This window comes from Marmota flaviventris, chromosome 3, assembly GCF_047511675.1.
Source record: "Marmota flaviventris isolate mMarFla1 chromosome 3, mMarFla1.hap1, whole genome shotgun sequence".
Lineage (NCBI taxonomy): Eukaryota > Metazoa > Chordata > Mammalia > Rodentia > Sciuridae > Marmota > Marmota flaviventris.
The window spans coordinates 88,903,036-88,917,024 of record NC_092500.1 but is presented as its reverse complement, the minus strand read 5'-3'; the positions used below and the strand labels follow the sequence as shown (position 1 = coordinate 88,917,024).

At 37.8% G+C, this 13,989-nt stretch overlaps 1 pseudogene; it reads left to right on the top strand.

Moving 5' to 3' along the window:
• Positions 1–2,622: 2,622 nt before the first annotated feature.
• Positions 2,623–3,176, top strand: LOC114091603 (mediator of RNA polymerase II transcription subunit 28 pseudogene; annotated as a pseudogene).
• The last annotated feature ends 10,813 nt before the right edge of the window (positions 3,177–13,989 follow it).

The window sequence follows — 13,989 nt, the reverse complement described above, 5'->3', positions numbered from 1 at the left end:
TGAAGTTATTTGCAGGAATACTGGCTCTATTGGGGCATTTTACAGACAGACACAGTTTGGCTCAGAGCTATCCTGCACTGTCTCCAGAGATGAGGTTGGGGGGGGAGTTTTAAAACTCCCCTATTGTAAAATATTGTACTTATTAAATAATAAAAATAGCGTATTTATGCAAAAATATGTACAATGAAAAAACCCAGTTGCTGGTGAATATTTGAAGTTACGTAATATTTTTCAATATTTCTATATCTGGCAGCTATAAGAGTTATTGTTCCAATGGTAAAAAGATGTACTTGCAAAGTAGGACCACTCCAGGATGATTTAGTAATGAGTTCATTCACATGCATGTGGGCAAAGTGTGGCAGTCAATCTGACTAGTGTCAGCAAAGGTATTGCTATCACTTCTCCCAAGAAGTGAGGGAAGAAAGGTTACTAGAATGGGGAGAGGAGGTTGGTGGAGAAGGTCACCTTGAAAGGAGTATGGACTTTTGGTCAAGGAATGAAGCCAACTCAAGCTGACCACATGGGGAGTGTTATGGTTTAGATGTGAGGTGTTCCCCAAAAGATCATGTGCGAGACAATGCTAGAAAGTTTAGAGGTAAAATGATTGGGTTGTAAGTCTTCACCTAATCACTGTATTAATCCACTTGAATACTTTAACTGAGTGGAACTGTAGGCAGTTAGAAGGTGGCTGGAGGAGGTGGTTTATTGGAGGTGTGCCTTTGGGGTACGTATTTTATACCTGGTGAGCAGAGCACTCTACTTTCTTGTTGCCACATTCTGAACTGCTTTCCTTTGCTAGGCCCTTCTGCCTTGATGTTCTGCCTCATTTTAGGCCCAGAGCAATGGAGTTGGCCATCTATGGAGTGAGACCTCTGAAACCATGAGACACAAATAATCTTTTCCTCTCCTAAAATTGTTCTTGTCAGGTCTTTTGGTCATGGTGAAAAAAAAAAAAAAACCTGAATAAAACAGGTAGGGAGACAGAAGAAAAATATACATACTCTGACTTCACTCTCCTTCCTTGGTCCCATCTCCATCATAGTTCCCTACTGGCCAACCCTAAGAAGAAATCAAAGTGCAGAGGAGTGGAGCAGGACAGAGTAGTTCCCAGGAGCAAAGAGAAGATTTAGTACAGGAGCAGAGAAGATGAAGCCGAGGCTTTGAAAAGGTTAATGTTTATTGATTATGCTGTTAATTTGCACCCCAAACATTTCCTGAATACTGCGCATCAGGCTCTGTTATTAGTCATTGAGATCAAAAAGATGAATAAAACAAAGTCTCCCAAATAAAGGAGCTCATAGGTCAGATGGAGAGAATCACAAATACACATGAGAGTGAAATTTTTATGTAAGTGAAAGGTAAAAATTCCAAATAAATGAAAAAAAAACGTTTGAAGGATGATTCCAGCAGATGCTTTGAAACGGATGTTTTCCTGCAAAGATTCCTTAAAGATAACAGGAAATCCATTGCCCGGAAGTACGTTGAACCTAATCAGTGAGCAGGGAGAGAAAACAATATCAGGATGTCACACCAAGGCCTGAGAGCAAGTAGTGAAATTGATAAAAGAGTCCAATTAAGAAAGTACCTTCAGTACTATGAAGATTTCCCTGAGTCTAGAAAGGTCTGTGTGTTTATATGTGTAAGGTCAGTGGTGTGCTTCTGCAGGGGTGCCAGGATGGAAGACAGGAAAAGATGCGTGCTTACCACAGACTTAGATTCTATGTCAAATGTCCCTAGGAGAACTTCTTTAGAGAGAGTCCATGTGATCCAGATGCATTATGTTAATCTAGATAATTTCTTTTTTCCCCATGTCAACTGGTATCCAGAACTTAGCCTCTTACCAGTTTCTATACACAAGAAAATTCAGTCACACATTTTTTTTTAAAAAACATCCATAGCAAATTTGTCATATCTTTCATAGATTTTATGGAAAAATTGGAAAGGTCAACCCTCATCCGTTCATTATCATTATCATTCCTTCTCTACCTTCTTCCTCCTAATTTCTTCTTTATTCTTCCAGATATTTTCCCCAGAAACTTCAGGTATTTCCTTCTGTTACTTTTAATCTATTTAGAAACACTTAAAAAAAAGTATTTTGATTTTACCATAGCAAGTTTAGTGGTTCACAAAACTTAGCATTAGTCAATCACTTAAAGGGCTTGTTAAAACAGATTTCTGGGATGTGACAATTTTCATTCCTAAAATGTTTCCAGATGCTACTGCTGCCGCTGATCTGGGGGCCACATGTTAAGAAGCTTGACTTTCATAATGTATACATAATGTATCTCAATGAACATTTTCTTGAACTTTCAGGTGATTTCATCCCTCTATTAATATCACAAGGACAAATACAGATGGATGGTTTCAGTAAGGCAGTTCCAGTAACTTTGTTAAAGTTACTTAATTTCACTAAGACTGAATGTAATCCTCTACCCTGATTAAAATTTACAAAAAAAAAACAAATTTATAACATATCCCTTGAATTTAATTAGGTATATGAGAACAAAGTGAAGATATAGAGTAAGAATCACTACATGATTTTTAATATTAGTTTGCCACATGATAGTACTGACTAGTATTATCACATGAACTTTTATTCATTTGAAAAATAAATCTTCAGACATGGCGGCTCCGCTGGGTGGTATGTTCTCCGGGCAGCCGCCAGGGCCACCCCCCCACCACCACCCCCGCCACCCCCGCCGGGACTCCCGGGCCAGGCTTCGCTTCTTCAGGCAGCGCCTGGCGCGCCGAGGACTTCTAGCAGCACCTTGGTGGACGAGCTGGAGTCGTCGTTCGAGGCTTGCTTTGCTTCTCTCGTGAGTCAGGATTATGTCAATGGCACCCATCAGGAAGAAATTCGAACTGGTGTTGATCAGTGTATCCAGAAGTTTCTGGATATTGCAAGACAGACAGAATACTTTTTTCTACAAAAAAGATTGCAGTTGTCTGTTTAGAAACCTGAGCAAGTTATAAAAGAGGACGTCTCAGAACTAAGAAATGAGTTGCAGCGGAAAGATGCGCTGGTGCAGAAGCACTTGACAAAGCTGAGGCATTGGCAGCAGGTGCTGGAAGACATCAATGTGCAGCACAAAAAGCCGGCTGAGGTCCCTCAGGGCTCCTTGGCCTACCTGGAGCAGGCATCTGCCAACGTCCCTGTGCCTATGAAGCAGACCTGAGAGAGGTCTGGCCTACAAGGTAGCCTCCTGCAGACAGTTACTCCAGACCTCTCTGTGTGGACGTGGCATTTTAGAACAGCTATTTGCTAGAGAATGAGTTGGTGTTAATTTTACCTCCGCCTAAAAATTTCCCCAATTTTTATGAGCTGTTAATTACTTAGTACTTTATAAAGTGCTTGGTAGACAAAGTGAGGTTTCATTTTGTTTGTTTTGTCTGTAGCAAAGTTTAGACTATTAGTTTTCTACAGATTTTTTTTTTCTTGGCTTTTTGCTTGTTTTTAAAATTTTATGTAGTTTATATATAGTTTTTTTTTCCCCCCAGTTGTTAGTTTGTTATGATCCGAGGGGGAAAATTAAAGTACTCCTAGAATGAGGGGAGAAGGAATTTGGTTTTTGGTCTTTTATGATTACTACACATCCATAGTAGTACAGAAAAATACGTAAATTTGCTATCTCAAGACTTTGAACTACCTCAAGAAGAGGAATCTAATGCAACATTTGTAATGCTTCCATAGCAGTACAGAGTGCAGATATTTTGTAAATATGTCAGAAAAAAGGGTTCAAGTATGCTAGGTTAGCAGAGATCCTTAAGTTGATGCTGCCTTTTGTTTGGGTGAGTGTATGTGTTATGCGGTGTTTGCTGTGTTGAGGGAGCTGTGTGGGGAGCACGACATGCTGGAGGCCTCATAGTAATGAACCAGTGTGAGTAACAGCAGACCCAGTCTCCCTAGCATGACGCTGGGACACAAGTGATGGACAAGGGGTCAAAGCCTGGTCTGATTCTTTTTCTTTTGAGTTTTGTATTGTTTGCTTGTGTTTTTATTTTACTTTTTGGAGAAAAGGCAGTTTACATGAAGGAAGGTTCTTGTTCAGTGGATTTGATTCCAAGAGCCTAGGGCTTTGGGGTGGAGGTGACCTGCAGAGTGATCCCCAGCTCCTTCACCTCCACCGAGACCATGTGGATCCTCTGTGGGGAAGGTATTTTGCCCTCTTGTCAGAAAAGGTTTTCTATTTTCTGTTTTACGCAACTCTTAGATTATATCCCTCAGCCAGTACAAACACTCCTCTGTCTTCTGAATAGTCAGTAGGTCTGTGGCTGTGTCTTGGTTCATTTTGTCCTTTCCAACCCTGAAGATCCCTCCCCATGCGCCTCGATATCCACTCATGTTCCTGGTGTGGCCTGGATGCCACCTGGTCCACAAAGCCTCCACTCCATTCCAGGGCACAGGGCTTTTATTCCTTCCACTGTCTTGTGGGTTAGTGAATGGTATCTTTTTTTGTGCTCCTTGCTGCATTGTATGCTCATTGGAAATGGGCATTACTCCCCTGGGATATACAGGAACATGTATTTTGTACTCACTTTGTGTATACATATTACTCATTTTGTTTGTGACCTGTGAGGATGATACTTGGCTTGTGGACCTATGACCTGTGATGACTAGCCTGAGGCCAGCGTATCTCCCCTTGGTTGGAGTGTATAAGTCAAAACTTAAAAGTTATGTTTTACTCTTAGGGTTTTAACCTGGTCATCTCATGCCAGATAGAAGCTCTGATTGGCAGCTTTAGATTTCTTGATTAAAAACCTAAATAAACGCCCAGTGTGATGGCACATACCTGTAATCCCAGTGGCTCAGGAGGCTGAGGCAGGAGGATTGCAAGTTCAAAGCCAGCTTCAGCAAAAGCCAGGTGCTAAGCAATTCGTGAGATCCTGTCTCTAAACAAAATACAAAATAGGGCTGGGGATGTGGCTTGAATGTCCCTGAGTTCAATCCTTGGTATCCCTGCCGCCCCCCATCCCCCACAAAATAAACTAAGTTTGAGGCAGTCTTTCAATGATAAAAGTGTTTTTGGTGAAAAGATCAGAAACTTTTCTACTTGGTGCTTAATGAAAATGTTTTGAATGAATGTAAATACAAGTTACTGTCATTTCTTTATATTAATTCAGAAGTTATCCGTCAAATAAATAATGATTTTCCAATATTGTCAAAAAAGAAAATAAATCTTCTGCTTGAAAGCAAGGGTTTAGAATTAACTACATGGTAAAATCCAGCAAAATATCTCTCAGTGTTCAGGTCATCTGTTTTCCATTCCTATGACAAGACACTTGAGATAATTAATTTAAAAAGAGGATTTATTTTGCTCATAACTTTAGCGGTTTCAGCCATGGTCAGTTGGTCCCATCACTTTGGGTCATATGGTGAGGCAAAAATCATGGTGGGAAACGTGGTAGGGCAAAGCTGCTCACTTTATGGAAGCTGGGAAAAAAAAAAAAAAAAAAAAGAGGAAGAGATAGAGATAGAGAAGAGTGGGGAGGGGAAAGAAAAGAAGAAAGGGCCAGGATTCTAACATCTCCTTCAAGGCCAAGCCCTCAAAGACCTAACTTCCTTTTACTAGGCTCCACTTTCTAAAGGTTTCATCACCTCTCAGTAGTGCTACTTGCTGGGGATAATGCCATGGGGGAACATTTAAGATCCAAGCTATAGAATTATCCTTTGATTTCTTGTATTTTATTTCACAAGTATTTATCATTTCCTAGAATATGCAGAGTACTTTCCTATCTTGGGGAGAACATAAAATTTAGTGGAGAAAATATATTATTTTCTTTTTTTTAAAGAATGAGAGTGAACAAATGGTACAAAGAGAAAACATTACATTTTAGGTGGAGTATCCAAGTAGCTGGCCTCAGAACAACAAGATGAACATTGGTCCCACAATTTATGCAATATTTAAATCTTTGGTTAATTGTGAGTGTTTGGGATACTGGTGGACCAGATAGAAAACTCTGGAGCCCTGGAACAGATGAGCTCTAAGGGCCTGTACCAGGAGCCAGCATACCTAACTACAAGTGACAGAACACCCTGCCAATGACAGCAAGGACAAATGAAGACTTAGTTTTCTTTTGTAATAAGATGACTTGGGGTAGGTGATCTGGTATTCAATTGCTCAAATTCATTCCCAAGATTTCTGTTTTTTGTTTCTTAATTTTTCATTTGTTTAATTAGTTATACTATATAACTAATAATTAGTTATTTAATTTAATTAGTTATACTATTTAATTTAATTAGTTATACTAATTAGTTATAGACAGTAGAATGCACTTATGCACTTTGATAGATCATACATAGATGGGATATAATTTCTCATTTTTCTGAGTGTATATGTTGCAGAATCATATTGGTCATGTAGTCACATATATACATACAGTAATAATGTCTATTTCATTCTACTATCTTTCCTATCCCCACATCCCCTCCCCTCTCCTCCCCTCCCATCACTTCCCTCTACCTAATCTAAGGTAACACTATTCTTCCCTAGTGCCCCCACCTTATTGTGAATTAGCATCCACATATTAGAGAAAACATTTGGCCTTTGGTTTTGTGGGATTGGCTTATTTCACTTAGCATGATATTCTCCAACGTCAACCATTTACTGGCAAATGTCATAATTTCACTCTTCTTTAAAGCTGAATAATACCTATTGAGTATATGTACCACATTTTCTTTATCCATTCATCTATTGAGGGACATCAAGGTTGATTCCACAGTCTAGCTGTGGTTTTATTGTTTTCTTTTCTGACTTTTTCTGATGGTCTCAAGATGGTAGCTGCAGTTCTACCAGGTCTCTTGCCCACAGTTGAGAAAGGAAGAAAAGAGGAAAGATTCTAGTGAAACATATCCCCATTTATCAGGACAACACAATCTTTCCGAGAACCTCCTTGTAGAATTTCATTTGCATATTATTGGCCAAGTCATATGGCTGGCTCTACTATAAGGGGTGATAAAAAAGGTATTTAGCCAGGCTGCCTAGAAAGCAGTTAACAACACCACTTTTTAAAATTGACCAGAAACCATCAAATAAACATTTGTTTTACTGAAGAAAAGTATCTAAACATTAAAAAGCTTAAACATTGTAGAAAACTATTGCAAAATATAAAGTACATTTTAAAAGGAAAGAAATTGTCAACCTTATGTACCAAGCAAATGTCAGTTCTAGCAAAAAATGCTAATCCTAAAAACAAATAAACAAACAGAATTCCCACAAAATAATATAATATAAAAGCAAATTAATGGTTTATAGAACCTGTAAAACAGTTTTCAGTGAAGTAGAAAAATTTAAAGCATTCTTTTCTTTATTTTGCATTTATTTATTTATTTATTTATTTATTTTACTGAGGAATATCGCAGAATGTCAGCTTAACAGAATTGGGATAACTATCAAGGAAACATAATTTATTTATTTATTTTATTTTTGAAATCCATTGGTAAATAAAGCATTTTTCTTTCTTTCTTTTTTTTATTAGTTGCTCAAGACAATACAATGATCTTGACATATCATACATTTGATTCAAATAGGGTATGAATTCTCATTTTACCACGTATACAAACGGCAGAATCTCATTGGTTATACAACCATGTGTATACATACAGCAATCCTAGTGTCAGTTTTAAATAGTGGGAAAAAAAGGTGTTTAGCTAGGTCCGTTCCCCTAACCCCTCACCCATCAATCCTGTTCTGGAGAGGGAGGAAGACCAGTGACTGCCTCCAGCAGGGCCTTGGGAAGACTTTTTCAATTCTCAATCTGTTTTGACCATTGTCCTGCCTGAGTCCTGTTTAACTATTTGAGCATGGAGCAAATATAGTAAAAATCTCAAACTCATGGATACTAATGCCCTACAATTTTGTCCTGTGTTTGGCAGTTATAAGCTATGTGACCTTGAAGAACTTACCTATCTGAATTTTACTTTTCCTAAGTGTAAACAAAGACAATAATATGACCTTCTTTCCCAGATTACTGGTGATTTTAGATGAGGCACCATAAATGACACCCTTCCTTCAGGGGCTTCCTTTAGCAGGTACTCTATAAATGAGAGACTTGGACTTTAGTCATTGAGATCTGTCCCAGAGAAGGGAAGTGAGAAGTGTCTTCAGGATGGCTGTTAGAAACAACCCTGATGAGATACAGTTCTCAAATGTAGACTGATCCACAATTTGTGGCAGTCTCTTAAATTATTATAGTTGTATATGCTGGCAAATTCTTTCCAGTCTAGTTTTAGCCTGTCTCTCTTCCAAACTCTACAGACTTGAACATTCACATGAGCCCATGAAAATGAACTAAAACTCAGGAGGAGTTGCAATAAGTAAAAGAGATTTATGTATAGTATGGTAATGTGCATGCAGTAAATGGTTGAGATATTCCATGAATTACATTCTTTCTTTATTTTAATTAGGTATATATGACAGCAGGATGCATTTTGATTCATTGTACACAACTGCAGGACAACTTTTCATTTCTCTGATTATATACAATGTAGCTTTGCATCATATGTGCTGTCATACATATACCTAGGGTAAAAATGTCCATCTCATTCCACCATCTTTCCTGCCCCCATACCCAATCAATGTACTCCATTTTTTCCCATGCCCCGCTCCATCCCACCTCCCCCCAATTATGGATCAGCATCCACTTGTCAGAGAGAACATCCAGTCTTTGTTTTTTTGGGGATTGTCTTACTTCACTTAGCATGGTATTCTCAAACTCCATCCATTTACCTGCAAATGCCATAATTTTATTCTCTTTTAATGCTGAATAATATTTCATTGTGTATATATACCACACTTTCCTTATCCATTTACTGAAGGGCATCTATGTTGCTTCTATAGTTTAGCTATTGTGAATTGAGCTGCTACAAACATTGATATGGCTTCATTACTATAGTATGCTGATTTTAAGCCTTTGGAGTATAGACAGAGGAGTGGGACAGCTGGGTCAAATGGTAGTTCCATTCCAAGTTTTCCAAGAAATCTCCATATTGCTTTCCAAAGTGGCTGCACCAATTTCCAGTCCCACCAGTAATGTATGAGTGTGCCTTTCTCCCAACATCCTCACCAACACTTATTATTGTTTGTATTCTTGATAACTGCCATACCAATGTGAGATGAAATCTTAGAGTAGTTTTGCTTTTCATTTCTCTAATTACTAGAGATGTTGAACATTTTTTCATATATTTGTTGATTGATTGCATATCTTCTTCTGAGAATTGTCTGTTCGGCTCCTTAGCCCATTTATTGATTGGGTTGTTTCTTTCTTTTTTTTTTTTTTTTCTGGTGTTAAGTTTTTTGAATTCTTTATATATCCTGGAGATTAGTGCTGTATCTGTTGTGTGTGTGGCAAAAGTTTGCTCCCCAAATTTTTGGCTCTGTCTTCACCTAATTGATTGTTTCTTTTGCAGAGAAGGAGCTTTTTTACTTTGAATCCATCCCATTTATTAATTATTGATTTTATTTCTTGTACTTTAGGAGTTTTGTTAAGGAAGTTGGGCCTAAAATTATTTTCTTTAACAGTGTGAAAGATAAGGGTTTTCTTACATAGTTATAAACAACTTTCTCCATCTTCTTATTTGATTCACTTAATTGACTGTACAGTCTGCTTTATAACTTTAGCTTGTTATGATGAAAAGATAAGTGCTGTTTTGCCCTGGTCACATTGACTGATTTGTACCAGTTGCCATTATAAAATGGTAGCACCATTACTGTGGATCATGGAGAAGAGATGTGAGTTGAGGAACCTGAAACTGAGGTTGAAAGCAAGTGATTGGCATATTATGGTTTCAATCTTAAATATCCCCTAGGAATGGTCCCCAGATGATGACTCTATTGGGAGGCTATGGAACCATTAGGAGGTTAGAGGAAATTAGGTTATTGAGGACATGCCCTTGAAGAAATATTAGAACTTTGTCCCTTCCTCCCTTTCTCTCTCTCTGCTTCTTAGCCACGGTGGGATCAGCAGCTTTCCTCTGCCATGCCCTTCCACCATGATGTACTGCCTTGCCATAGGCCCAAAAGCAACAGGGCCAAGTGATACAAAATAAATCTTTCCTCCTTTTTAGTTGATTTTTCCAGATATTTTTTCATAGTCATGGAAAGCTTACTCATACACAGCAGGAATGCAATGAATCTGAGCCCTTGGCCTTGGGGAGAACCCCAGGAGCTCCTTTCTAGGAGTTGGGGAGCACATGAGGCAGTAAAGAGCCAATGATTTGGTACTGAAGAGAGCAATGTCATAGCTATGCTGAGAGACAAGACAGGACCACAGACCAGACGCTCCATTGCAAGTAAATACCACAGTGACTATGAGTGGCCATGGTGGCACTTGGTGTTGAAGAACCATAGCACCTTCTAAAGGGGAAAAAATGGCCTTCTGCACCAAATCACGCCCCCAACCCCACCTTGTCTTGCTTAGCCCAACTCAATTTTCTTTTTATTGAATAAACATTGTTAAATATGTTTTGTGTGTCAGGCACTGTTCTAGACAATTTGAACTTGTTCTTTCCTCTGCTTAGAATGTGTGGTCTTAGATGTATGAATGACTTGGTGCTTTAAGTCTTTACTCCTTCAAGTATTTTATTTAAATACCACATTCTCAGTGAGGCCTTTTCTGACCTGGACCTTTAGAATTACACCAGTCACTCCCTTAGCCCATTCCCATCTCTTTTCCTGCTCTAAATTCCATAGCTCACACCACTTTTGAATGCAAGGTGATTTACTTATTTGTGCTGTTTATTTTCTATGTTCTCGAACAAGAAGGTAAACATTGTAAGAGTATTTGTCTTATTTATTTTTATTCTTTTTCCTGTTCTGTTTCAGTTCTATCTCCAGTAGCTGGAAGAGTCCCTGGCATGTGATAAGTTCCCAATAAATATTTGTTGGGGATATAGCTCAGTTGGTAGAGTGCTTGCCTTGCCCTTGCATGCACAAGGCCCTGGGTTCAATCCCAGCACCAAAAAAAAAATAAATAAATAAAAAGGAATGAAATTAAGTAGACTCTAAGCAAATGTCTTGGTATTTTAAATTCTAGTGTTAAAGAACCTGTGCAGGGATTCTCCTGTGTGTCTGAGCTATGTGAGTCCTATTTATGACCCTTGTTGTCTAGATACTAGAGCTTTCGGTGTGTAAAGCCAGGTCAGCAGCAGTGTGTGTGTGTGTGTGTGTGTGTGTGTTATTGTGGATGAAATCCAGGGCTTTGTGCATGTTAGGCAAGTGCTATGCCACTGAACTTTCTTTCCTTTTTTTTTTTTTTTTTTTGAGATAGGGTCTCACTAAATTGCCTAGGATTTCCTTGAGCCAACCTCCCAAGAACCTGGGATTATAAGGGTACACCACTGCGCCTACCTAGGAGCACCTTTATAGACTATGATTTTCCCAGGACCTTATTTTCACTGCATGCATGTGCCCACATTACATTGTCAGGACATGAACTTGTTGGCTGCACATTTGCAGTTACTTGGGGAAGAGGGACATCACCTTCATGGGTTTCCATAACTCACTGCAAAGCGCTCATCCAAATCTGCATCCACTCCTGCTCAACAGGGACACTTTTGGTTGAGCGACTCCTAAATGAAGATGTGCTCTTTTGGAGATTTCTTCCTTAATTCTTATATTTCATTTCTCCAAAAATATAAATAAAATGAATACTTTAATTTCCCTGAGATTTCACTGTGGGCAATTCTAAAATATGTCATCTGCTAGCTCTGCTTTTCATTATATTTCTCTAGCATGATAAACTAATACATGTAGAAATGTGATTTTTTTTCTTTAAATATATATAGTATTAGATAAAAATAATACTCACTGTTCTGTTTCTTTTGCATTTCCATTACCTGGAAGGGGTCCCTTACACACAGTAAGTTCTTAGTAGTGTTCGTGGAATTAAGTAGAGTCTAAACAAATTCCTGTCTTGGATGTTTATTAAGGTCATCTGTTTTATAAAATTTAGACATTAACTCATTTAATTCTCACAAAGACCTTGTGTATCACTTCTATTTTACAGGTGAGAGAACAAAGTTTCAGAGATGTTATGTTGGCCAAAGCCTAAATACCATCTAACTTCTATAGCAGGGCAGACACTAAGCATGTGGGAATTGTAGCCTAGTGTAGGTTTTTGATCTGAAAGCTGATTACTGTGACTAAGGTGTTTAGCACTCTTTGGGAAGGTAAAAAGAAGAAATATACACGGGGTTGCTGGGTTTTTTGTTTACTGAGTAAGGGTGACATTTAGGTCCATGTAATTGCATATAAAAGTTTATCTTAAGAGAAAAAAGTTGAAATTAATCTAACTGGCTTACTATTCCTCTTCATTAAACAAGAGCAAGATCATGAAGGCAGGAAAAAATGGAAAATGGAAGAGAATGAATATATGCCCATGAAGAAGGCAGGGACAAAATATATAATTTGCTTTTTATAATGTCATGCAATAAAATGTTTTATAAATGCTCCTGCTAAATATCCTGATTGCAAAGTGGCAAAAATCTGTATTTTAAAATTCATTCAGGTAGTTGATTCTGGGACTGGATTAATGACATGCATTGACAATCTGTATGATGATTATTTCTGGCACCTCTTATTTTTCTATTGCTAAGCAAGTAAATCAACACCAAAGTTCATGCCTGTGAAAACTGACGCCATTTTCTTAGCTGTTGTGATTTATGTTTCATTGTTTGTGTGTCTGGCTTAGATTGTGAGTCCAATGGCTGGGATTCTCATCTCTGGCTGTCTTGACTAACACTAAGTACACTGTTGACTCTTAGCAAATAATAAATTATTTCAGTCATAACCCCAAACATTCTTGTCTAGACAATCTTCCATGTGGTACAGTTGTTCTTGTTTCCATTTTTCATCAATAATAGCAGAGTGAATTTTGAGGTTTATATGTACATTCTTTTTTTAAAAAATCACAACTTCTCAAAATAATCATGTGTGAACCATTCTAGGAGTCATATTTTATAACAGACATTTTTGAAAATATTCTGATTAGCTTAGAGAGTTTCAAGTGTCATTTTAATATCAACTAGATTTTAACAAATGCAGTCTCTCTGGAATCAACATCTTAGCAATTAGCAATTGCTATCTCTCCCCTTTGGTTCTGTGTAATGATTACTGCCTGGGCTACCCTCACATAATGGACCCTCTGCTGGGTAAACAAGAATTCAGTTTTTATTTAAAGGGCACACAAATCAGTTTTGCATAATGTTTGGAGTTCACAATTATCATTTCTCAATTCCAAAGCCAGAAAGTTCTATTCTTATTTTTTTCTTCCTGTATTTAAGAAAAACTATGAGATGTAAAGATCTCACTCATTCAAACGTAGATGTCATCTATATGTTGGGCTGCCAAACAAGATGTGACAACTGTAAGAGAAACGAGGACTACACATGCCAAACAAAGGATGTTATCAACTGCTTTAAAGATGATTCAACACACACACACAAAATTGTTTATTAGAATTCAGTTGCTGCCTTCAGAAGTCTTTTGGATTCCCACCTCTGATTTCTTTTCATATTCCTTTGCCTTTTAAAAATTGATAAAGTGACTTTCAAAATAGGCCTATATTGAAATAATTTGAGTAGTACTTTGAAACACTTTCTGAGTGTTCAGTTCTTGAGAAAATCTACCTAACATTTTTTTTTTTATAACTAGTCTATTAGATGAAATCTCAGCTCTCCTTTTCTGATCCCTACCTACCTAAAAACTCTCACTTTCTACCTCCTTTTTGGTTTTTATGCTTCAACAACACTGAATGTTGTGATTTCTAGGGCCTGTTGTGTTTTCATTGAGTTATAATTCACTTGCACAAGCTAGTCTCATGGACTAGAATGTATATCTTTTATTTTGAGCCTTTCTTCTCCCCAACTTTCTGATGTACCTCTGAAACCTTTCCCAATTTCTCCAAGAACACTTAGAAGCACCTGCATCTATAGTTTCAAAATATCTCACACAAACTTTGTGTGTCTTGGCAATTTCTGAACAATTTGTAATT